This window comes from Solanum dulcamara, chromosome 8 (assembly GCF_947179165.1).
Source record: "Solanum dulcamara chromosome 8, daSolDulc1.2, whole genome shotgun sequence".
Classification (NCBI taxonomy): Eukaryota; Viridiplantae; Streptophyta; class Magnoliopsida; order Solanales; family Solanaceae; genus Solanum; species Solanum dulcamara.
Window position 1 is genome coordinate 52,557,875 of NC_077244.1, and position 27,208 is coordinate 52,585,082.

Consider the following 27,208-nt stretch of genomic DNA (forward strand, 5'->3'; position numbering starts at 1 on the left):
TTGGGTCTAAGATTGTGGGACCCACACTCAGAATCCCAAATTTAACTTTGTGAAAAGGTGCATTTGAGCTTAATGAACTTGTGTTCAAAATTTCAACACATTCTGATGCTCAAAATCAAGGAAAACAGCCCATGCATAATTTTTATCATTAATGGATAATTTAAGAAAGAGGGCAGTCCTGTAGGGATAGAATTTACCTTGAACAACGCTTCAACAAACGAAACTAATCACACCATGACATTCCTTGCAAAAAAACCCACAACTGTTCCCCAAGAATCGTTGAAAATAAAGTTGAAACGCTCATAAAATCAAACTCCAAAATTCATAGCAAATCATACTCAAAAATGACATGAACAGTTGGTAAATTCGAGATTTTACCTCACACAAAACCTCCCCTCAATATTCTGAGCTCACCAATAGATTCCTCGCGAAAAGTTGTTGAAGTTGGACTTTGAATCGCCCTATTTGGAGCTTTCTAGCTCCCAAAATCACATGAACAATAATGAAGTCGAGTTGAAGAATAGCTGATGGTCTTCATTAAAATATCACTCAGCAGACCTCCGCGAATGCAGGGACCAGGTCCGCGAACGCAGAGGGTTAACCTTATCCTTCTCCACGAATGCTGGGACCAGGTCTACGATCGTAGAGGTTAGGATCCTTCTTCTCTACGAATGCGGGGACTAGGTCCGTGAATGCGGAAGTTAGGATCATTCTTCTCCGCAAATGCGGGGACCAGGTCCACCAATGCATAGGGAAAACCTCCTCTTCTCTGTGAACGTGGGGACCATGCCTGCGATCGTGGAGTGCAACTCAAGGTGCACCAACAAGGGCTGCACCAGCTCAAACTTGAGCTTTGAAAAAGCTCCAATAGGGTACTCGAGACTCGTTCAGAACCCCATGCGCGCAAATGATATATGTCACCCCACTAAATACGTCGTTCCAGACTGAATAGAGTAGTCAAAATTTCCATACAAGTTTGTTACGACTGAAAATGAATCCCACACCCAAGTGCCATTTTGAGCTTATTTCCATAATAGGCCTCAGGATTAGACCAAAACCCTCGGAAAGTGAATGAAGGGACATTCTAGAACAAACTCGATATTCTAGAACTAACTGCGCTGTCAAAATTTTCATTCTAGCGTTTTCCATGAATGTTGACCAAATTCAACTATAGGCCAAATTTCCAAGGCAAAAGCACCAAATGGTCCTAAACGTGTACCGATTTGGCTCGATATTCGTGCCAACTATAGTACTAGCCTAATTTGGTCATTTTGGAGCTGATGAAATAATCAAAATTCTGTTATGAGGTTGTTTACCTACAGTTATGACCGAAATCAACTTTTCAAGTTATAAAAGCTCCAGCACAGGAAAACAGGTATAAAACCCAAACGAACGACTATTTGACCGAACAGTCAGTGCTAGCAAGTTAAAAATGACTTAAGGTCGCTGCAGAAAAGCTCTAAATGCTGAAAAGATCAGAGAATAAAGAAAATAACTTTTAGGGTTATTACAGAAAGACATTGAATGAAGGTAAAAAAAATTTAAATACAAGGAATTTTTTAAAACAAATTGTTTATGTGTATTAACTTAATTTAAATACAAGATAAAGAAAATAAAAAGATTTAAAAAGAATTAAAAATTTAAAAAAATTATTTAGTGACGTGGTGGTTAAGGAAAGCTCAGGTTATGAAATCGCTTAGCCGTTAATTAATTGAAAAATGAAAGTAGTAGTGAGGCGACGGTACGGACACAACCAACTTACTTGGTTGAAGGTGTCACATTATCACAAAAGGTGCATGAAAATGTGAAAAAATGAGTTCGGGGGAGGGGGGAATAGAACCCTAGTTAAGTTAATGTGTGTCACTAAAATTTTTGTCATAGTTCAGGGGATACTATGCATTATCCCATTATATTTTGATTTTTTGATTTCCAACAAATAGCACCACCTCCCAATGTAAAAAAGTAACCAGTGGTAGAACATGAATCACCTAATAAAATATTCCAATATGTGTAGAAAAATCCTTCAAGTAGTGTAGGATATTTTTTATAGAACAAACCACACATTTTTGTCCCAATTAAATATCTCATAACTCTTGTTATAGCATATCAATATTCATTACCTGACTTACTTGTAAATATGCTTAGTACTCGTACTGCATATGCAATATCAAACCTAATGCAATCAGTCACATATCTCAAACTTCCAATTAAGCAAGCATATTCCCTTGGATTTATCATATCATTTTCACTTTGAACAGGAAACAAGTGTACACTTGAATCAAAAGGAGTTAAAACATGCTTGCCATCAAGAAAGTTATAATTTTTCAAACTTTTCTCTGTATAATGTAACTGGTCAAGGAAAATTTCATCACATGTTCTAGAAATTTTTATTCCAAGAATAAAATTTACCTCACCAAGATCTTTCATATCAAAATGGTTTCTAAGATTATTTTTAGCTTCACCAATAACATTCACGTTAGAGCCAAAGATCAATAAATCATCAACATATAGGCAGATAATAACATGTGAATTATTTCAAGAATTATGATATATCACACTCATTTGTTTTTAAAATAATTTTCAATCATGCAAGTATCAAACTTTTCATGCCATTACTTTGGTGACTGTTTCAAGGCATATAGTGTCATGACTCAAGCTAGGCCCTAGGCGTGACACGACGATTAGAATCCCAAAGGACTCAAACCAAGACTCTTAGCATATCATACATGAGTATACACAAAGTAAATAGGACATCAATACCAAATCATAAATGCAGAATAAAAGTATCAACATTAATATCTCGATAAAGGAGAAATCAACTCCAAAAGAACATGACAAGATAGACTTAATGAATAATCGAACATTCCTCTAATACTATAGATGGGGCTTAGTATAATCTCCTAGCTCACCAAGTAAATATCATAAGGAGCAATGGAAAATATAAATGTCTCATCCTCGAATCATGAGGACTCACCAACAATAGGAAATAAGCTTAATATCTAGCTATGAGTGAAGTGTGCGTAATGCTCATTGGACCCTACATTGTGATGTAATATAGATAAAAAATATGCATTAATACATAGAATGCACTAAGTATGTGATAAGCATGCATGAACAATGATAATCGGACATAGTCAATATGAACATGTGATGCATGACCAATATATTAAAAATATGAGTAAAACTTAAAAGCATTTGAAAATCATAATCATGTGGTCAATGCATCATAAAACATCATCATAAGCTTATACATATGTGGAATATTAACCTTAATCGATATTTAAGACCATGTCAGCTATAACATGGAATCTGATAAAATTCTCACACCGAGAAGAGAGAGACCACTAGCCAAGGTAGACTCTATATCATACACATAAACATGAGCTATATATCAACTAGCTAAGCCATAAAGGCAACCTACAGTGGCACGTAGTTTTGGAACTAAGAATTGCTACTAGGGTTCCCTCATGGATCCCTACCATAAAGTTCGCTCGGTGCTTAGTTAATCCTAGAGGAATACTTAAAACGTAATCACTAGGAAAGGTAAATCAACCAATCCAACAACATAAAATGCATCATAAGAATAGCTCCTTGAAAACCATGATCATAACTTGAACTTGTGGATAGTTACCTTTATAAGCCTCCAAATCATCATAACTTACATATTGTAAGAAAACCTTTCACAATTCATAGTTTTATACTTGAATCATAATACATAACTTTCATAAATCATACATGAGAATTCATAAACTTCATGATCATAAATTCATAATTCATGATACTTGAAATTGTTAGGAGAATGCATAGGTCATGGTAAAATACATTGAAAACATGTAATTGAATTGAAATGATACATGAATATACCATTAACATTGAGTAAAGGGTCAATTGAGTTGACCCATATGGAATTTTATCACAACTATAAGTTAAGAGAAATTTATGAAAAGAGAATTGATGAAAACTTGGGACTCCATGGATGAAAGAAGATCCATGGATGAATTACCCCATACATAGACTTAGAAAGCTTGAATTTAGCCCTTTTAATGGAAGATTGGAGATTTTGCCCTAGCTCTTGACTTGGAGAGGAATTGGGAGAAACTTTAGAGGTTTGATCTTGTGATTTAGAATAATGAGGGTTTAAGAGTGTTAGAAATTAGTTATATGCTAGGAATCAATCTTCAAAAATGTCCAAGTACATAATTAAACTATTGGGAAAAAACCAAAACACGTAATGGAATTTGTCGAAGTGCACTGGACGACGACCTACTTCTACTGTCCGTGAAACCTTTCACAGGCCATGGAATAGTCTGTAGAAACTAAGGGGTCAAGTCTAGGTAAAGGGAATTTTGATGTAAGGGAGTATGATTCATAGAGAGAACGACGGGCCGTGAAATCCCTCATGAAGACACCCCCTAATCAGTCGTCTGAACGCTCCTTTCTATAATAGGGTCTATGAGTTGTCGTCTTCTCTACGAGTCATAGAAAGGTTCATGAAGAAGGATTGTTTCATAAATCTTGATGTTCAAGTTCCACGGACCATTCTACGTTCTGTGGGAATGTTTACAGGTCGTAGACCCCTTTGTAGACACCACCTATTTTCCCTTTCTCCTAGTCGTTCCCACGGAACCTGTTCACGGGCCGTGGTTCCTTTCATGGTCCTTGAAGGGTCTGTATAACCCATTTCCAAACTTCACCTCTTCCAAGCGACTTCCACGACCTTTCCAAGGGTTGTGGTCTCTTGTACGGTCCGTGAAGGGCTCATGAAGGTCAAAAAGCTTCAACTTTTCTATGGTTTTTTTAGACTCCATTTTCCCACTTTTCAACTTCTGGAGTCTTACATATATGGATTTATTAAGTTTACGTACTTTACTTTCTTGGTCTGCTTCAACAAAATACTCGGGTTGTTCCATATAAATTTCTTCATTAAGATCTCCATTTAAGAAAACAATTTTTTACATCCATTTGAAGTATATGCAAATCAAAAATTGCAACTAAAGCTGTAATGGATGTAATTCTAGTTACAAGAGAAAAAGTATCAAAAAATTCTAGGCCTTCTAGTTGCTTAAAATATTTACCAACTACTCTAGCCTTATATTTATCAATAGATCCATCCGATTTCAACTTTTTTTGTAAGATCCATTTGCAACCAATTGTTTTAATATCCGGTGGTAAATCAACTAACTTTCATGTTTTATTAGAAATTAGTGATTCCATTTCATTATTTACAGCTTCTTTCCAAAAAATGCATCATGTGAAGATAAAACTTTTTGTAAATTGAGAGGGTTATCTCCAACATTAAAAATATAAAAATCAGGACCAAAATATTTTTCTACTCTAGTTCTTTTACTTCTTAACTCAAAATCATTAATATTATTATTTTTCAAAGTAGAAGTAGAAGAACTAGGTAGTGAAAAAATGTTTTAAGCAATTCTTTGATCTCAACTATTTTTAAAATCAAAAGGAAATTTATTTCATAAAAAATAACATCACATTATTCTATTATAATATTATCTTCAAGATTAAAAAATCTATAGGTTGTACCATTTGAAGCATAACCAAGAATAGCACAAGTAATAACTTTCTTACCCGATTTGTAATTTTGGGATCCATTAGCCTCACAAAGGCTAGACAACCCAATACTCTTAGATATCCCAAATTTGGCTTGTGACATTTCCAAGACTCAAATGGTGTCAATTTATTCTTTATGAGGCACACAATTCAACACATATCAAACTGATTTTCTCACTCATGGAGATAAATTTCAAATTTTCTAAACCATCACTTTTATTTTTTATTAAGTAAACATATGTAAACTTAGAAAATTCATCAATGAAAGAGATAAAATATCTATTTTCTCCATGAGTTAACATTCCTCCATGTTCATAAATATCAATGTGAACTAATTCTAATAAATCAGTTTTTCTTTCAACTTGAAAATGAGGCTTTTTAGTGATTTTGGCTTTATTTTAAGCCTCACACTTAATCACTGGGATTAATCCTAAACTACTCATGATTCCCACATAAGGATCATTAATATGACAAAGACGTTCATGCAAAAATTAGTAGAAGAAAGCATATACGCAGAAGTAGAAATTTTATTCATTTCAACATTCAGTTTGAACAGCCATCACAAGCATACCTATTTCCCATACACCTTTTCACAATTACATATTGATCAGATTCAATAATATGTTTGAAGCATGCTTTATTAAGAAGAAAATTAGACATTAATTTTTTCTCATGGAAAGAGTTTAAAGTACATCTTTCAAAGTTAGCACCTTCCAGAAGTAAAACACAATTTGACATCTCCCGTTTCAAGCTATTGAGTAGTGTGAGAATCACCTAGAATGATGGTTTTGGGCTCTTTGAAAGGAGTATATTTTTAAACCAATCTTTTTCATAACAGACATGATGGTTTGCCCCAGAATCAGCCTACCATCCATCAACATTCTCAACCATGTTTATGTATGTAATCACCGCCACAAAAAAACTCTTCGGTAACACTTGCTTGAGGTGTAGGATCACGTTTCCTGAATCTACAAAATTGAGCAATATGCCGACTCTTTCCATAGACAAAGAACGGTCCCTTATCTTGAACTTGTTGATTTTGTGATTGGTTGTTTCCACCATTGTTTTTCTTGGTAGGTCTACCATTATTTTTCTTAAAATTTTTCTTCTTAGGCTTCATAGAAGCATTTTTTTTTAGAATCAGGAGTAGCATTATTTGAAGTAATTAAATTTACCTTCGTCATGATGTTGCTCTCTTCTGATTGTAAAAGTACATCTTGGCCTCTCGCCTTCTCTTCCGTATGGATTTCCATTATCAACGTCTTAAGAAAGGTTTCCTTTTGTTTGTGGCATATAATTTTTTGAAATTCCTCTCAAGAAGGTGGAAGTTTATCAACTATGCCACAAAAAATAAGGTTATCTCCAATTTTAACCTCCTCGGACCTATGCTCTCCAACGATTATTATAAAATCTTGAGCTTAGTCTACCACTAATTTGTCGTCCACCATTTGAAAACAAAAAAATTGGCTAGCAGCATATTTTTTCACTCCAGCTTCTTCGGTATCATACTTACTCTGCAAAGTTTTCAAAATTTCTTTGCATGAGAGTAAGTTCTATCATAATAATCATAAAAATTATCAGATAGACTGTTAAAAATATAATACCGACACTTGTAATCATCATTGTACTGTTTCACTTTCTCTTGATGAGAAATAAGTTCTTTATTATTCATAGAGAGGATGTCAACTTTATTAGGATTCTTCTCGATTAACACATAAAAACATTGAGAAGAATTAAGTAGAAAAATATTTTACCCTTCCATATCTTGAAATGGTTACCATTGAACCAAAATGGCTTGTTAAGATTTCTCGTCTTAAAGCGGATTTTTCAATTATTGCCATTATTGATTCTCCTTAAAATTATTGATGAAATTATAAGATTACAAATTATAATTGAAAAATAAAATCTCTTCAGATTGACGCGTGGATATCTCACTCTCTTTAAGGAGATTCAAGCCCATTGCAGTAAATAATTTCACCGGTCCAACAGTAGTCCTCTTGACTTGTCCCCTCGAGGATACCACAGCCTAATCATAAAGTATAACTCAACAAACTCTGAACAAGAGTTGTGTCTAAAGCTCCACAAAAGAACACCTACCTTCAACTGATAAGAAATCTCTTTTGACTAGCCTTTATGCACTCTAAATTTCCTTGTACTCAAAATCAAAGGAAGACCATCTCTATTTATAGGTGAGAAAGTCTTCCTAGAAATGAATAGAAAGATAACGGGGAAGTAAATAGAGAAGATAAATGGCCTAAAGATTACATAAGTTACTAGGTATAATGGAGGAATAAAGAATGAGTTAATGGAGATTGAATGGAGGAGTAGTAATGGTCATTGCTGACCAAGTTAGCCAGTACCAAAAGGCATTCAAGCCTAAATATCATTAATCTCGAAAGGAATAATGCAGCAATGAATAAGGAGTATAACTCACAATAAAATGCCCACCAACGGCTGGTAAAATCAGCCACTAAAAACAATGGGAAGGCAACATCTTTGTACTCAAAAATAAGTAAAATATGTTATCTCCTGTATTAAAATTAGTAAACCAGAAACAATAAAGATGTAAAGAAAAGCAGTATCCGAGTCCACACAATTCACTGTGTGTCTTAAGCAATTTAATCCCCTTACTGTATTCGAGGTTATGAATTATTTCCACACAAGATAAAACGGATATAAAGTTAAAGAAGTAGTGGTACCTCAAATTTTGATAATTTCAGTGAACTTAGAAAGCAGTAACGTAATCACACAAAGACGCAATCACACAAAGATGTAACTTTGTTTGTAAGAAAATACATGTAGAAGAGGGAGAATTTTCAATGTCGAAAACTGAGAGGAGGCCTCTCTATATATAGACAACAAAGGTTGTGAATAAACTTGTTCATAACAGTCTCATATGTTCAGAACAGACATGATGTCTTTTAGGAAAGAGACGTCTTTTCAAAAGCAATAGGTCCTTTCTAAATCTGAGAAATTTAAATTTCGTTTATTAGTTAATTCGCTAATTAGTTAATTTCGCAAAATTAATTAACTCACGAATTAATTAATTAGTTATTTAATCAATAATTTTGAATTATTACTGAATTAATATTCAAAAAAAGGAAATCAATTAATGAGATTAATAAATAAATTTTATCTAAAAAATTATCAATCAATCACATCATTTGCCAAAGCCAAAGCCAAGCGACGACAACGACGGCGCGAGGGGTCACCCTTTATTTAACCCTTTAAGAGTTAAAAGTAAATGTTTCCTTATATAAGTACAAAACATTTCCTTTCTTCTATCAATGAGGGAGAAATGACTTTTCATTTTCTCTTTATTTGGTTTCCTACATTTCCTCATTCTTATTTTTCATTCACACTTCACTTAAACCCAACAATACCCTACATAAATGGGGAATGACTATTGTTTAAAATATATGCATGAAAAACTATGTGATTCATAAGTAATAATTAATTGCATCTGGATAAGTAGATTTCCCTTTAAACTTTTCATAGTGAACATATATCAGATATACTCGGTCAATTAGTAGATTTGATATCTTTGAACCGTTGAGCTTTGATGTATACCTAGACAACATAAGTCACACAATTAATCCCTGAACTATTTTTGGTTATCATTGTTTTATTCATTTTAGCCATGAACACGTCCTGGTTCATAAGTGCGTAGAAAATTAGCCTTACCAGATTTTCCTTGAAGCGGCTTACAATTCATACTTACATAGGTGATATCTAAATGTGTTATCCCATAAAAACACCATTTGATATGCCCTGTATCAAACTTAAACATCTTTAAAAGGTTTTAATGCCTTATCCTTGTTATTGAACATTGTTGCATCATGCGAATGGATCATAAAAATTATTTTGACAATGTTGAACCATCATCAATGACTTTGTTTGATCTCCTTGAACCTATATCTTGGGATCTCCATTCTTCTAGGTAGAGTTACCGCCACAATGATTTTTTCTCGGCCATAGTACAATTGCCTTTGATGGTCTCTCAACTCCCTCTCTAGTTAGGCCTTTTGTAAGTGGATCCGACATATTATCCTTTGACTTTACATAGGCAATTGTGATAATTCCGCTAGAGAGTAGTTGCCTAACAATATTATGTCTTCGTTGTATGTGACGAGACTTACCGTTATACATAATGCTCCCAGCTCTCCCTATTGCGGCTTGACTATCACAATCTATGCATATAGGAGCTATTGGTTTGGGCCAAAATGGGATATCTTCTAAGAAATTCTAGAGCCATTCTGCTTCCTCACTAGCCTTGTCTAAGGCTATGAACTCCGACTTTATTGTAGAGCGAGCTATACATGTTTGTTTGGATGATTTCCAAGATATCACTCCTCCATCAGTGGTGAAAATGTATCCACTTGTGGAATCGATTTCAGTTGACCTACTAATCCAATTTGTATCATTATATCCTTCAACAACTATTGGATATTTGTTATAATGCAAAGCAAAGTTTTAAGTGTGTTCTAAATATCCCAAAACTCATTTCATTGCCATCCAATAATTTTGATTAGGATTAATTGTGTATCGACTCAATTTACTTATATCACAAGCTATGTCTGGTCGTGTACAGTTCATGATGTACATCAAACTTCCCAACACTCTAGCATAATCTGATTGATCTTGACTTTTAGCTTAATTCTTTGCAACATCAAGATTCAAATCAATTGGTGTTTTTGCACTTTTGAAGTTTAAGTACTTGTATTTTTCAAGTATCGTTTGGATATAATGAGATTGAGACAATGCTAGACCTTAAGAATTTTTGAGAATCTTAATTCCCAATATCAAATCAGCTACTCCAAGATCTTTCAGATCGAACTTACTAGAAAACATATGTTTAGTAGCATTTATGTTAGCAAGGTCGTTACTCATTATCAGCATATCTGTCACGACCAAATTCCTCAGGTCATGATGACACCAACTATAACCCACTAGTAGGTAAGCCAACCCATCAATCCGAAACTTCAAGTAATGGTTTAAGGGCAGAAACTAAACAAGAGTGATGAATTATAAAGATAAGCATAAAGAATAAGCGGAAGTAAACCAAAACATGATATAAAAAACTAAAGATCCCTCCCAAAACCTGGAAGTCACAAGTATAGAGCTACTACAAACTAAAAGACGAGTACAAGTCCCGAAAGTGGATCGAAACTATATATACAACAACTAGCTAGTTTCAAAAGCAAAAAGATGGTCCATCCATACTAAAGGAGACATAAATGATCCAAAAATGCCAAGTGCTTACCTTAGTCTCCGAAGCTAACTGCAACAGGCTTGATCTATCCACAACGGTAGCTGGTGCTGGGTACTGCATCACAAAAATAGATACAGAGTATAGTATGAGTATCAAGACAACAAGTACCTAGTAGGCATCATAGGATGACTGAGCAAAAAAGGTAAAATAATATGAAAAATAGGAATAAGCCTAAATAGGAAACAACATAAGAATCTAAAGTGAAAATAGTACTATCTATGAGAACTACAACTAACTATACCCAATTGATCCCCCATAAGCCCAGTAGAGACACTCGTGCGCAAGTTAAATAAACATCTGGATGAACCCCCATAAGTCCACTGAGTACACAGAACAACTACAACTACCAAGGCTGGGAACCAAGAATTTGCGCGGTTAGGAACCAAAGAAATGTATCATTTACAAACCCAAAATCTCCAAGAGTCAAAGAACAAAGGGTGCCTTACGGGTCAAGGCCAGGACTGGGACTTAGATGCTCGCTTGAATGTCTAACGTGACCAAGGTCGGGATTGGGTATCTAAGTGCTTTCCATAATACATCGGTGCGATTAAGGCCAAGACTGGGTACCCGAAAGCTCGCCGTAAAACATCTATATGATCAAGGACAGAATTGGGTACCCAGATTCTCGTCATACTAGCAAGCCGGCTTAGGACAGAGCTGGGTACTTGGATGCTCCTCGATAATATATAACAGAGGTCGAGACTAGGTACCAGGATCTCGCATATAATTCAGAATGGAGGCCGAGACTAGGTACCCGGATGCTCGCAGATAATTTATCCCATGCTGTCAAATATTCTCCTTTCCAACTAGACAACAATAGTACCGAGAATCTCCTCCCCAATGTATCAACTGATAAGCTGCTAGAACTTGAACTAGAACCGAAGTCAAATGATCACAAATTCTAGTATTGCCGCCGCATCCCAAAGTCATGATCATACCGAGTTATGGATGAGGGTGCTATTAAAAGCAAGGGTATCACCTGGCTAAGGCCAACTACTAAGCACTAGCCCGCTACTCCATTCTACAAGTATCTAAGTCCGCCGGAGCAACTAAAGCAGGTTTACAACCTATACTAAGGCCAACATACTTCACAATATTAGCAACATTCTCATTCAACTCTTCTTATAATGCTAACAAATAACAGTAAGACACGCATGCTTCCAAATACCCCAAAAAACCTAATAACAAGTCTTAAGTGTGATTTCTAACACCTAATATGTACCATTAAGCTACCCAACCCAAATTCCAACTATTTCAACATGCTTTCACACATTCAGGCTCAATCTAAAGAAAGGAAAATCGTAGACTATTTGTAGGCTGAATACGAGAGCTCCAAATCATAGTGCCAGAGCCTTTCCCTTTTGAGCGATCTTGAAACACTTCCACCCTATCAAAAATAGAAGCACAACATCGATACAGTCTTTTAGACACTAATTTCATAATTTTTGAAGACAGACCAATTTTAGGGTCTAAAATGGAGAATGTGGGACCCGCATCCGAAATTCTAGATTTGAGCCTAAAAATAGGTTTTAAATGTCACCCCAAGCTCACAAATCAACACTATAACACAATTTATGGTGGGAAACTACGCGGGACGAGCATACAACCAATATTCACAAAATTCTAACTAAAAGATAAAAATGGCAGCTTCTTGATCGGTGAATTATGAAAAAACTAGATCCTCCCAATCCAAAAAAATTACACCATGATGTTTCTTGGAAAACCCGCATAATCTAGCCTAAAAATCACTAAAAATGGAGTTCAAATGATCAAGATACAATCTTCCAAAATTCCACACAATTTCAATTCGAAAATGGCCAAAATAGTAGCTAGATTCGTAACTTTACCTCACACGAAGCCTCCCCACAAGATTCTAATTTACCAGAGGATTCCCCATGAAATTCTCTTGAACCTAGACCCTTGAATCGTCAAAATCGGGTTTATATAGACTAAAAAATAAATTCTCAAAATTCTTCAAAAATTAATTTTGAAAAAGGACATTGCAGCAACAAAAATCAAGATTTTACCTCAATCGAAACCCTCTCCTCAAGATTCTGAGGTAACAAGTGGATTCCTCCTGAAAATATTTTGAAGATAGACTTTTTAATCACTAGATTTGGACTTGAAAAGCTCAAGAATGAGAGTTCAAAGTTGAGAGAAAAATTTGAAAAATTTGCATTTTTGCACTAGATTTTTCTGGTTTTTGCATTATTTAAAGTCTCCGAATGGACCTTCGTAATTCGTTTGACATTTCGAAATTAACCACGCTATTCGAATTTTCATCCGAGCGGTTTTTTCAAGAATGTTAACAAAAGTCAACCATAGGCTAACTTTCAAAGTCAAAAGCGCCAAATGACCCCAAATTTGTATCGATTGCCTCGATGATCATGCCAACAATGCTACTAGCCTATTTTGGCCATTCCATATTTGATGGAACCATTAGAATTCAATTTTGAGGTCCCCTTGACCCGAAACTTGAAAAGTCACAACTAAACCAACTTAGACCTTCAAAATACCAAAAATAGGCTCAAGACCTCTAAAATTCAGCACTTCTTCTAGAACATAAACCATCCCCCGAATCCAACGGAGTCATCTGAATTCTATTTCGAGCATCAAAACTCCAAAAGTTGATCAAAGTCAAACCTTGGCCTAAAATTCCTCAAATTCTCAACTCAAGCCCTCAAATCTTGGTTACAACTCCAAAACTGATTCCGTAAACTCTCCTAGGCCAATTTTGACATTCCAGAGCGATTGGAATCGATGGAATTCCTTTTCGAGACCTGTAGCACCAGTTGGCCCCAAATACCACTTTTGAAAACTTAAAGCTTATGAAAATTCAAAATTTCCAAAGACTTAACTTTTCATAGGATTTTTTAAAAACCAACACCCGATACCAATCAGAAATGACTTGGGACAACTAAAGGGAAGGATAAAATGGTCATTATAAGCAAACAATGACAACTTTATTTGGAGTGTCTTTAATGTAAACACATTTATCACACTCATTAATCTTAAATCCATTTGCCAACATGGTTTAGTCAAACTTTGCATTCCATTATTTGGGTGCTTGTTTTAGTCCATATAGTGACTTAACAAGTTTGCACACTTTCCTTTTTTTACCAGGAACCACAAAACCCTCGGGTTGTTCCATATAAATTTCTTCCTCCAATTCTCTATTTAAGAAAGTTGTTTTTACATCCATTTGATGGATTTCAAGGTCATACACCACAACTAGTGCAATTAACATCGGAATTGATGTAATCCTAGTTACAGGTGAGTATGTATCAAAATAATCAAGGCCTTCTTTCTTTCTAAAACCTTTGACGAAAAGTCTTGCCTTGTATTTGTCAATACTTCCATCAGCTTTCATTTTTCTTATGAAAATCCATTTTGAACCTAAAGATTTGTTTCCCGGAGGAAGATTAACCAATTCCCAAGTATGGTTTCTCAAGATAGAATCAATCTAACTATTGACAACCTCTTTCCAAAAGGATGAGTCTGCAGCAGACATAGCTTCTTTGAATATTTGAGGCTTATGTTCAAGAAGAAATGTTACAAAATCAGATCCAAATAAAGTAGATGTTTGTTGACGTTTACTACACCTTGGAATTTCTTTATTAGATACATTCTCCTTTGATTCTTCTCAAGGTAGTTTAGACCCTACATTAGATAATTCAAGTTTAGTTTTATACGGGTAGATATGTTCAAAGCACTCAATGTTATTTGATTCAATTACCATATTGTCATGAATATTCGGATGTTTGGACTTATGAACCAAAAATCAATATACTTTACTGTTTGTAGCATATCCAATGAAAACACAGTCTATAGTCGTAGATCCTATTGTGACCCTCTTAGATTTAGGAACTTGGACTTGGCTAAACACCCCCACACTTTGAAATATTTCAAGTTTGATTTTCTTCCTTTCCATTTCTCATATGAAATAGATTGTGCTTTGCTATGGAAAACTCTATTTAAGTATTCGATTTGCTATAAGGATGGCTTCCCCTCACAAGTTTTGTGGTAATCCTAAACTTATAAGTAAGACATTAATCATTTTCTTTAAAGTTCATATTTTCCTTTCTGTAATTCCATTAGATTGAGGTGAGTAAGGGGCAGTAGTTTGATGGATGATTCCATCTTCCAAACATATTTCTGCAAAAAGGAGATTCATACTCTCCACCTCTATTACTTCTTATCATTTTTATCTTTTTATCCAACTGATTTTCAACTTTAGTTTTACATTGTCTAAATGTTTCTATTGCTTTATCCTTACTATTCAACAAATAGACAAAATAATATCTATTGCAATCGTTAATAAAAGTTGTAAAATACTTTTTCCACCACGAGTTGGTGTTGACTTCATATCACAAATGTCTGTGTGAACCAATTCTAAGGGACTGAAATGTCTTTCAATAGATTTATAAGGATGCTTACCATACTTAGATTCAACACACACTTGATATTTTGTTTTATTGTACTCAAAGTTAGGCAATACATTTAAGTTGATCAGTTTTCACAAGGTTTTATAATTGAGATGTCCTAAGCATGAACGCCATAAATTATTTGACTCAAATAAGTAAGAAGAAGCTTGAACTTTATTATTATCAACAACCATTACATTCAATTTGAAAAGGACCTCAGTGAGGTAGTCTTTTCCTAAATACTTTTTATTCTTACTAACTACTACTTTGTCTGAAACCTGAACACACCTGAATCCATTTTTTATTAGAAGACCAACAGAAACCAAGTTCTTTCTCATTTATGGAACATGACAAACTTTGTTCAACATCACCACCTTGCCGAATGTTATTTTCAAGAATACTCTAACATATCCTTCAACCTTTACGTTGTAAAATTTTCCATATAGATAGTCTCATCAGGTGCAACAGGGGAGTAAGTAGCGAATGTTTCTCGAACCGCACAAACATGTGACGTGGCTCCCGAATCAAGCCACCATTCTTTGGGATTTCCTATTAGGTTGAATTCGGTCAACATTGTACACAGGTTGTCAACATCCCCATTTGTATCAACCATGTTGACTTGACATTTCTTTTTTTCCTTCTTGGGAGCATGACATTCCACAGTCTTATGTCCAGCTTTTCCATAAGTGTGACAGTCTCCCTTGAAATTCTTTTTACTAGGATAGTTGTTCGGTCCAAATGGTTTCTTTCTCTTTTTTGATTTGTTTGGACCAACCTCAACAATATGTGCTCCCATAATTGTTGAGTTTCCTCTAGCCTTTTTCTAGCCAGCCTTGTTGTCTTCCTCGATCCTTAAATGAACAATCAAGTCTTCAAGAGTCATTTCCTTTCGCTTGTGCTTCAAATAATTTTGAAGTCTTTCCATAAAGGAGGCAATTTCTCAATCAATCTTGCTGATCATACCTATAATGGATAATTTAAAATTAATAACACATTCAATTAATTTAACAATCAAACTATTGAATTTGACCATACTTTCTGCCAGGAGATCATGAATAATGACTTGTAGTTCTTGGATTTGAGACATGACTGTCTTGCTTCCAAATGTTTTCCAGCCACAAACTTCTTCAAGCCTGCATCTTCAGTTTTGTATTTCTTCTCAAGAGCATACCAGAGTTCTTTAGAGGTTTTACAAACACTGAAGACGTTATATAAGCCATCTTCCAATCCATTGAGTATGTAATTCTTTCAAAGGAAATCAGAATGCTTCCATGCCTCAGTCATAATAAAATTTTCATTTTTAGGAGTTCCTTCCTCTACCACAGGAACATCTTCATTGATAAAACATTGTAGAATGAGAGTAGTCAGATAGAAGAACATCTTCAATTGCCACCGTTTGAAGTCAAAACCAGTGAACTTTCCAGGTTTTCTGTAGTATCCATTGCTGTAAAAACTGGTATTCGCCTAGATGAAGACATTGTGTTTGCTTTAAAATCGGATGCATTTGTATCTCCCATTCTGTTTAACAAAACAAAAGGCGTATTAAACAAAAGAATGACCAAATAGGAATTTTTGTTCAACTTGGTGAAGTTTTTATATTCTTTGAACCGAGAAAAACAAAAACTTAATTAACTTGATGAAAATTTTATTTTTTCGAACCAAGTTAATCCCTAGAGTAGAAAGTCTTTCGATTTTAGTCTCCAGCCCTCAACCAGAAATAGTATGAAGTAGAAATATACAATTTGTTTCTAGTTTAACGATGAAATTTTTATATTCTTCCAATCGTTAACCGAATGAATCTTGAATATTGATGAAGTTCTTATATTCTTCAAATCAATATTAGATTCACACAGAGTAGAAACCTAAAAATGTTTTAATCTCTAGAAACCTCAAATATAAGGAAAAAAATATTAAATTCTTTAAGCTTGTTATCTCTTGTATTAAAGTTAGTAAACAAGAAATAATAAAGATATAAAGAAAAACAGTATCCGAGTTCACAAAATTCACTGTGTGTCCTTAAGGAATTTAACCAACTCACAGTACCCGATGTTATGAATTATTTCCTCTTGGGATAAAACAGATATAACATTAAAGAAGTAGTGTTACCTCAAACTTCAATAATTTTAGTGAACTCAGAAAGCAGCAACGTAATCACACAAAGAAGCAACTTTGTTTGTAAGAAAATATATGCAAAAGAGAGAGAAATGTCGAAAACTGAGAGGAGGCGTCTCTATTTATAACCAACAAAGGTTGTGAACAAACCTGTTCAGAATAGTCTTATCTGTTCGGAACATGCATGGTGTCTTAAAGGAAAAAGATGTCTTTTCAGAAGAAACAAGTCCTTTTTGAATCCGTGAAATATAAATTCTTTTTATTAGTTAATTCCACGAATTTAATTAATTCACTTGATCCGTGAATTAATTAATTAATTATTTAATCAATAATTTTGAAGTAATACTGAATTAATATTCAGAAAAAGGAAATCAATTAATGAGATTAATAAATAAATTTTGTCTTAAATATTATCAGTTAGCCAAAGCCGAGCGAGCGACGACGACGACGGCGGCACAAGGTGTCACCCTCTACTTAACCCTTTAAGAGTTAAAGAAAGTGTTTCCTTATATAAGGACAAAACATTTCCTTTCTTCTACCAATGAGGGAGAAATGCCATTTCATTTTCCCTTCATTTGGTTCCCCTACATTTCTCAATTCTTATTTCTCATTCACACTTCACTTAAACCCAACAAAATAATCTTACTAATTATTAATATTAAAATTCCCATAAACGAACAGGTGACATTTTTATTAAGAGACACGCTCATACAAGGGCCTTAAAACTACTTGTTATGCGAGGTGGCAGATCGGGCGTGAAATTTAAGTTCAATTAGACAAGCGTAGAGACTTATTTTCACCACTTCACTTTTATTATTCATAGTAAAATACTTGTTTGTACACTCATAATACAGTATAGTGACAATCTTTACGCGGCAAGTTAAATTTACTAATTTTAACTTATTTGTATACTTGTTTATAATTGAATGAAGAGTTTCTCAATCAGGATTCGAATTGAGATTTCTGATGAGAGATAGAGAAATATTTTCTTTTCTTCTGTGGAATGACGGACAAGAGGGAAATTATATAGAAGAGCAAAATTTTATAGTTGTGAAACAAAAAAGACGCAAAATAGGGTTCTAAATAATTTGAAGTTTTGAACATATGCAATAAATCTCTGAAGACAAATATAGATTTTCGACTAAAGCTACTACATTCGGCCGAACCCGTAAGATATACATTGACTCCGCACGAGCATAGAATTTGTCCAAGTGTACACATAATTGTCAAGACACCACGGTTCATATGAAGGAAATAAAAACGAAAAGGAAAATATCAGATTTCAGTTGAGCAACTCTTGCAGTGAATACACACACTTATTCGCAATTTTGTTAACATCGGATTCTACACAAAATTGGATGACATGATTTGCTCATACTTAATTTTTATTTTAATTTTCCCAAGAGTATGATAAAGATCTGTTTGTTGTCTATCTGGTTTGTTATGAATAAAAGAAATTAAAAAATCAAGGGCAATATATCCCTCGTTGGCTGACACAAAGGAAAACAAGTATTAAGATGGGTATAAAAAACAGGAAGGAGTAACAAGAAACATACTTACCTGGACGGGGTCAATGGGCGATCAATAAGACCCATGACCTAGGTTTGTGACCTCCATTGCACTTTGGAGGGGTGCCCGCCTATGGTCGATCCAAGTGATCGAGCCTACGTCATAATTTGTTGCAGTGGGGCCAGCGTTCACGCGGTCCCTACCCAAATCATAAACAAATTCTTCTTTTTTTGGTTTACTTTGTGTTGGCAATCTACATTTGTGTAGATTTTGGCCAAAAGTTGAGGAATATTTGATCTTTAAACTTAGTAGTACTTAATTTAAAATTGAGCAATGTTTTTATTTGGATTTTTAGAATCTGTATAATCATTAATGCGAGCAATCACTTGGCTGATTGATAAAAGGGAGCTTTCAATCAAATGCCAATCTGACCCCTCAACAACATCTCCCTTCTATCTTTTATTTACTTGAATAATTGAACTTTCTTCCCGTGCAGAATTAACGAGTCTCTAATCAATAAAGTTTCATATTTAACTTGAAATTGATTATAATTGAATTTGAGCCAAAACTATTGAATTTAGCCAAAGTTGTTTATAAAGGCGACTCCACCACTGATGCAATTTTAACAACGCTTTGTTTCTGCTTTTGGCAATTGGGTCCAAGGATAAGATTATTCTCTTTACCAAACATATGCAGATCCAATCACGTATACACGTTTAAAAAACTGAACCTGCATTCGAATTCAGCTATTCAAGATACTCAATTGAAAATATCCTATGCGACATTTTATCGATCATCTTATCAACATATATTTCCTCAGAATCACAAAGAAACCATAGTGAAATCATATCTTAAATTAATCGAACAAGAAAGTGTACAGGACAATTTAATTAAATTGCTACTATTTGAAAAAAATGTTTGATTTTCTATCATAAAGATATTTGAAGGTCTGAGTGATGAACAAGAGGGAAGAAGGAGAGAGCAATATTTTAAAGGGAGTACCAAATTGATAAAACACGAATAAATACAAAATTTGTCTCAATATAAAAAGGAAGCACATATTAGTTGAAGAACTCACGCAGCCACGCAGTGAGCACAAAGATAACTATTTTTTTGCCTTTTACTAAAGAATACCGTGTGCGCATTGCAATTAGTTGCATATGCCAATTTTTGGTGGGGTTCTCTCTCTTTGAGTACCCCAACAATTCTAGTTTCAACCTTTTTTTTACTTGTACTTTTAATTTTGAATTGGGTGTGGTTTATTGTATTTGATTCTTATAGACAGAATTATTTGATACTTATATTGGTGAGAGGTAGCAAGGTACTTCATAAAATTAGTCGAAGTTTATAAAATTAGTAGAATTGCACACATATTGGCTAATTAAGATACCACAATTATATGAAGAAAAAAATGATTTAAAAAACAACATTATGATGTGTTCAGTATTCAGGAAATATGTTTTTCTTTGTACGGAACACACCCTATAATTTGAGCAACTTTTGCAGTAAGCACACATTTTTGTTAACATCAGGTTCAACAACACCTTTTATCCCAGTAAAACAAACTGAAGCCAAATCAACGAGAAAGTTCACAGGACAGCTTAAGCTCTAGAAATCACGCAGCCATGCAGTGAGCACAAAGCGAACTATTCTTTCGCCTTTTACTAAAGAATACCGTGTGTACGCTGCAATCAATGGCATACGCTAATTTTTGGAGGGGTTCTCTTCTTTAGAGTAGCCCCAACAATTCTTGTTTTCAAACTTGTGTACGACTACAAATTGAAGGTTAAAAATTTATGATAATAGTGCATTTGGTACGGCAGATGAAGTATTTGCTATAAAATAATTGTATAATGTCCCCCAGAAACAATTATATATATATATATATATATATATATATATATATATGTTTCTGCTGCTAAAACCATACTTATTTTGGGACAAAGGGAGTAAAACACACATGGCAACGAGGCTCAATGTCTTAGCCAAAATCTTCAGCACTAAACTCTCTTGACGACGAGTGCCCTTATACCTAATGTTTGTCTATCAAATCATCGTTAATCTGATAGCAACTTTTTTTCATGTCCTCAAGCTTATTAACCGCCAAACTTAATATTGTCTCTTCACTCAGGCGGTTAATAAGATCGATGAACCTCTACAAAACGTTTTCCTAATTTTGAGAAACCGGTAAATCCATTGCGTTTTTGCAGGTGTGAGGCTTATCAATGAAGTGGATTCAGGTTCATAGGAAGTGGCAATATCTATAAACATTTGATAAGTCGCAACTATATTTTCTATACCATTAAATATGATCTCCTCAAGAGCCCCTGTCCATATCCAGTGTCCTCTATGACCTGCAAACATATCGATTGCCCAAGAAGTTTGACACTCTTATGACAACCAATTGTAACGGATTGTCACTTGCTAACTTAACTGAAACAAACAGGTTGGACGCGTTGCGCATACTGTTGAGATAGGCAAAGACTCATGATTTTCTCATTTCCTAAACCTAAATAAATCAGTATCGTTCATTTAAAGGAGCTAAAATGATCTGTTTGTTGTCTAATTGGTGTGCTATAAATGAAAAAAAAAAAAAGAAGGGCAAAATGTCCCTCATCGGCTGATACAAAGGAAAACAATGCTCAAGATGGATATAAATGAACAGGAAGGAACAACAAGAAACATACTTACCTGGACGGGGTCAATGGGCTATCAATCAGACTCATGGCCTAGGTTGGTGACCTCCATTGCACGTTGGAGGGGCACCCGCCTAAGGTCAACCCAAGTGGTTGAGCCTACGTCATAATCTGTGGCAGCGGGGCACCTGCGTTCGCGCGGTCCCTACCAATTCTTAAACAAAATTTGCATCTTCTGGTTACTTAAATTTGGTGTTTGTAATTTGATTCGTTGTAATAATTTTGATCAATTTTAAAACTTGAATATGTTTCTATTGGTTTATTTGGATTAAGCAGTGATTAATACAAGGTTCCTCAAGCAACTAATTGCCATTATAAGCTATGTTGTCCGGTGTCAGACTCGGGTGCATGTTCGACCTCGAGAAGTAGTGCTTAGAGGATCTGATATGAGTGCGGCACATTTCGAAAGAGTCTAAGAAACATAAACTCGAAGGCCAACTAAAAGTGACCATAAAAGAGTTGGGCCCCTTCACTATACACATAAAAACCGAACCTGCATTAGAATTCAGCACATCGATAAACAATGAGAATATTTTAAAGGAGTGAGTGAGTGAGTACCACATCGATAAAAATGAGTAAATACAAACTTTGTCTCAATAATAAAGTGCAGGTGCAGCACGGATTAGTTGAAAAACTCCACTTGGCCATGAAGTGAGCACAAATCGAATTATTCTTTCTCCTTTTACTAAAGAATTCTGTGTGCGATGCAATTAGTGGCATACTCCAGGGGTTCTTTCTTTTTGAGTACCCCAACAAATCTAGTTTTAACCTTTTCTTACGTGTGTCTTTTAGTAATGCTATTTTATACTGATATGAGCAAAATTCAAGCTGTGAATTTTTTTTGGCTAGAGTATCATTTTATCATATAAAAAGGAAAGAAACATTTGCCTCTTATCGTGCAAAATAATGTTGTATTGATTCTTTGAATAGTTTCATACACGACTAATGGTAGTGATGCATTTTCCGAACATTGGTCAGCATTTTTCAAAAAGAAAGACAGTGGATGGGGGTAAATGGGTGATTAATAAGACCCATGACCCAGGTTGGTGACTTCCATTGCATTTTGGAAGGATGCCCGCCTAAGGTCGGTACAAGTGGTCGAACCTATAACTTTTTTTTACGTGTTCCTACCCAATTCTCAAATTTTCTTTTTTTCAGAACCCAGACTTATACTTGGTTTTGAAGTGAGAATTCCTCGTCAAACTTGTGATTCAATTAGAAATTAACATGTTGTTATTGATTTATTTTGGATTTACTGAGTGAATATGTACGATGAAAACATTGCAATTTTTGCTTATAACATATTTGAACAGGACAAAGCTGGTAGACTTGGTTGTGTAACTAATCTTTGGAGTTATATTAGATTAAATTAACTCAATATTTTAAATTTTATAATATAAATAATCAAAAATCATATAAAAAATACTACAAATAAAAATTCTTCTCGTTTCATAAAAATATATATTCATTTTTTAAAACATTGGTCAAAGTTCACATAGTTTGAATCTCTTAAGCGCAGGAAGGAACAAAATAACATGAGGGAAATGATATAGAGGAGGCCCAATGGCGGACCCAGAATTTTTTCACTCAGGGGTTCAAAAAATAAAAATATAAATGTCACGCCCAACAGGAACTATTGAACCTCCATGCAAACTGGGGATGGTATTCGCCGCCCAAATTGCGCAGGCTAGTACCATTGGGCTATCTCTTCTCTTTGATTTAGATGGTTCAAAATTTCTATATGTACAAAAATATAGAAAATCTACCTTATATATACAATCCATTTTTTTGTTGAGGGAATTCGGGTGACCCTCTGACACCCATGTATGTTTGCCCCAGGAGGAGCAATCTTCAAGCTTTTTATATGGGAGCAAGACTTTTCTCTAAGAGTCATCACAACTCACGAGGACTAAATGATGTAGTATAATACTCCTATAATAAAGTTGATTAATGTTATGAGATTTAAACTTAGTATAGCAAAATGTCCCTCATCGGTTACCACAAAGGTAAAGAATGATTTGGATGGATATAAAAGAACAAGAAATATGCTTACCTGGACAGGGTCAGTAGACCATCAATAAAGGCCTAGGTTGGCGGCTTCCATTGCACTTTGGAAGTGTGCCCACCTAAGGTTAGCTCAAGTGATCAAACCTATGTCATAATTTGTGATTGTATGATAAATTATGTTTATTTATCCAATTCTCTTCAAGCTTTACTCTATGGTTGTATGGTTGTATGTGTTTATCCATGGATTCTTCCACCAATGTAGTTTAAAACTCTTTCAACTAAATCTCTTGATTTCAAGTAATATTTTCTTATGGATAATTCTTATTTCTACTTAACTAATAATTATTGGTCTATTTTGATGCAAAATAATTTCATATGTATAAATTGTTGGTTTGCAAGTAATTTCTCTATTTATCTTTTTAAAAGTTCTTGAAATTCATAGTGGGTTATTTAAAGTATGATTTTTAATTACTGAATTTCAAAGTATTTATGCATATTTTCATTTACATACATGTTTGAAAATTGAAGTGATTTAAACCCACCTAGTTTTACTATATTTTCAATGAAGTTTGACTTGAAAACTTTGACTCCAAATAAATGTTTATGAAAGCAATGTCTATGATCAAAAGAGAGTCTTATAATGGATTCTTTATGTTATAAGGACAATTCTTGCATATTTGAATCACTAAAGGTTTTAGTGAGCTATTCCATCGACTGTTATGCTTTGAATTCTCAAGCTATATGCTATGACTATTTTGAAGTATTAAACTATTCTATGGGATTGACTTAGCACCGAATGGGTTATTGAGGTGGAATTCAGTAAGGGAATCCTAGTAGCAACTCCTTGTCTCATTAACTATGTGCAAACATAGGAGCCCTTGTAGGCTTAGGCTAATGGATCCATGAAAGCCTTTAAAGTTAAAGAATGAATGTAAAATTGAAGTAGTTCTACCCTAGGCAAGTAGACTGTAACACCCCTCAAAATTTTTCCCCTAGGATTCAGACCTTTCTTGTATTCGTGCAGGGTTGAACCCAATTATTTAGAAGTGTGTGCTTAAATTAAGACGAGTCCCCAAGTAATTTAGGAGTGTTGGAGGTGATGTGGGGTCACGGAGGACCCCTAGGACCAAGCTAAGTCCAAAAATATTCGTCGTGACTAAACTTGAGGAGGAGTTCGCATGAGGGGGGGGGGGTCACTTCTAATGACCCTATCTTTTGATATATGACGATCTGGGTGGCTCACAACCTACTAAATCAAAGGTCGTCAAGTCTTCTTACCAACGCCACCAAGAATGTGAATTTTGGAGTTCGGAGTCGAAAGATACGACGATCCTAAGACGAACTAGCACGGCAGGAATTTCATTTTTGGCCTGGGTTGCAACTGTTGGGGAAATGGCCTTGGCGCTGTAAGGGCGCAACGCGCCACTATCGCGCCAGAAACATGCTTCAGTAGTTTGGTCCTTGGCGCGATGCGCCACTAAAAGTTATGCAGGGTTTTTCAGGCCAAATTTCCAGAACCCCAAAAATATGGCCTTGGCGCTGTAAGGGCGCGACGCGCCACTATCGCGCCAGAAACATGCCTCAGTAGTTTGGTCTCTGGCACAGCACGCCACTACGAGGTGTGCAGGTTTTAGACGTAATTGTCCTGGCGCTGCAATGGCGCAATGCGCCACTATCGCGCCAGGTGCATTTTTGCCTATTTTTCAGAACTTTTAAGGAGGGGCAATTTGGGAATTGTTCCAAATTATATATGTATCAGCCTTCGCACATTTTGGGATCATTTTCAATCCCTCACTCTCTCTCTAAAAGCCCTAGAAACCTATCTCTCTCTCTCTCTCTCTTCTTCTTCTTCTTCTTCTTCTTCTTCAACAAGAAGAGTTCCAAGAGCTTCAAGGTTTGAGTTCTCCATTGAAGACCCAACCACAAGGTTCTCTTCAAGTCTTCACTAAGGTATGTAAGGCTATCCAAAACATGGGTTGAGTCCACCCATGTGCCCTATTCTTGCTTTGAGGTTAGATGTCATGAAAATGGAGTTTCTTGGTATGGTCTAAGTTTAAAAAAGTTTTATCCCCTATTTATTTGATTCTATATGTATTGATGTTGTTGAGTTAAGAAGTTCCCAAAATGAACCTTTATGTGAGTATGAGTTGATGAAAATGAGTTGTTAAATATGTTCTATTAATCTTCTTGACTATGTAGATTTTGATAAAGGATGCTATTTTCTTAAAAATGTTGCTTATTATAAAAATGTAAATTTAAAGTCTTTAAATTGTAATGAGTCTCAAAGATTTCTCATATGGATGGAGCAAATGATTGATTATATCTATATGTTGCTATATATGTGCATTTAAATTTCTTTTGAAGATATGATTGAGATTGATCGGATAGTTGTGACACCCTAGAAAATTTTTCGCAAATAATCAAACATTTCTTCACGTATGGATAGACTCGGGCCGGAGGACTTGCAATTCTACATATGAGTTAGGATTAATTCCTAAGTATTTGAAGTATGTTAGATGTGTTTAGGGGTCATAAGGGATCTCTAACACCAAGTCGAGTCCAAAGAACTCCAATCGATTAAGTTTTCGGACGAGTTAGTATAAGGGTCCACTTCAAACGACCATATCTCCTAGGATATAAATAACTGGGTGGACCACGACCTACCCAATTAAATATATTTGAGTCTTCTTTCCAACGCCACCAAGATTGAAATTTTTGGAGTTCGGAGTCAAAAGTTATGGCCATTTTACTACAGACTAGTATTGCAGGAATATTCAGGCCTGGGCAAAATTCAGGCTTGGCGCTCCAGTGGCGCCCCACGCCACTATAGCGCCAGAAAACAGCCTCAGTAGTTTGGGGCTTGGCGCGACGCGCCACTATTAGGTGTGCATGGTTTTAAGCCTATTTTGGCTTGGCGCTGCAGTGGCGCGACGCGTCACTATAGCGCCAGCAAGACTTTTGTCCAAATTTCCAGATTTTTTGGAAGAGGGGCAACTTGGACTTTTTCCAAATTATATATACACCATCCTTGAGCATTTTGGACCATTATTTTCAGCTCCTCTCTCTCTCTAAAAAGCCCTAAATATTTTCCCTCTCTTCTTCTTCTTCTTCTCCAAATCCATCTCCAACAAAGGGTGCCTTCAAGAGTTTCAAGGATTCAAGTCTTCTATTGAAGACCTAACATCAAGTTCCTTCAAAGTGTTCAAACAAGGTATGTAAGGCTAACCTAAAATATGGATTTAGTTCTTCCATATGCCCATAGATGTGTTAGATAGAAGTTGTGAAAGAGTTGAACCTTCTAAGAAGGTTTTCTTGAAAGTTTTCCTAAACTATAGAATGTTTTTAAGTACTATTAGTTGATTGATGTTTTTAATGACTTGAGTTACTAAATAATTATTTTTCATATTATTAACTACAAATGTATCTTTGTATATAGATTTATAGGTATTGATGATATTCTTGAGTTGAGTTTTGTTGAGAGTATGGATTCATGTTTTATTCACATGAACCCAAGATGAGATTTCTTTGGTCATAATTTGTCTTGAGTTGAGGTGGATGGTTTTGTGTATATATGTATTGATTGGAATAAAAAGAATGAATTAGATAGTTAAGAATGTCCT

The 27,208-nt window shown here is 35.0% G+C and overlaps 4 non-coding genes and 2 pseudogenes across 4 annotated transcripts; all 6 read left to right on the forward strand.

The window, feature by feature from the left end:
• The first annotated feature begins 18,928 nt into the window (after positions 1–18,928).
• LOC129901863 (U1 spliceosomal RNA) lies at positions 18,929–19,088 on the forward strand. The gene has a single exon (XR_008769962.1). It is a non-coding gene; the product is annotated as a U1 spliceosomal RNA (small nuclear RNA).
• An 877-nt stretch (positions 19,089–19,965) lies between these two features.
• Positions 19,966–20,083, forward strand: LOC129901922 (U5 spliceosomal RNA). Its single transcript, XR_008770004.1, has one exon. It is a non-coding gene; the product is annotated as a U5 spliceosomal RNA (small nuclear RNA).
• A 423-nt stretch (positions 20,084–20,506) lies between these two features.
• LOC129901905 (U5 spliceosomal RNA) lies at positions 20,507–20,623 on the forward strand. Its single transcript, XR_008769991.1, has one exon. It is a non-coding gene; the product is annotated as a U5 spliceosomal RNA (small nuclear RNA).
• A 945-nt stretch (positions 20,624–21,568) lies between these two features.
• Positions 21,569–21,730, forward strand: LOC129901872 (U1 spliceosomal RNA). The gene has a single exon (XR_008769970.1). It is a non-coding gene; the product is annotated as a U1 spliceosomal RNA (small nuclear RNA).
• A 492-nt stretch (positions 21,731–22,222) lies between these two features.
• On the forward strand, positions 22,223–22,330 carry LOC129901938 (U5 spliceosomal RNA; annotated as a pseudogene).
• A 1,296-nt stretch (positions 22,331–23,626) lies between these two features.
• LOC129901887 (U1 spliceosomal RNA) lies at positions 23,627–23,777 on the forward strand (annotated as a pseudogene).
• Positions 23,778–27,208: the final 3,431 nt, after the last annotated feature.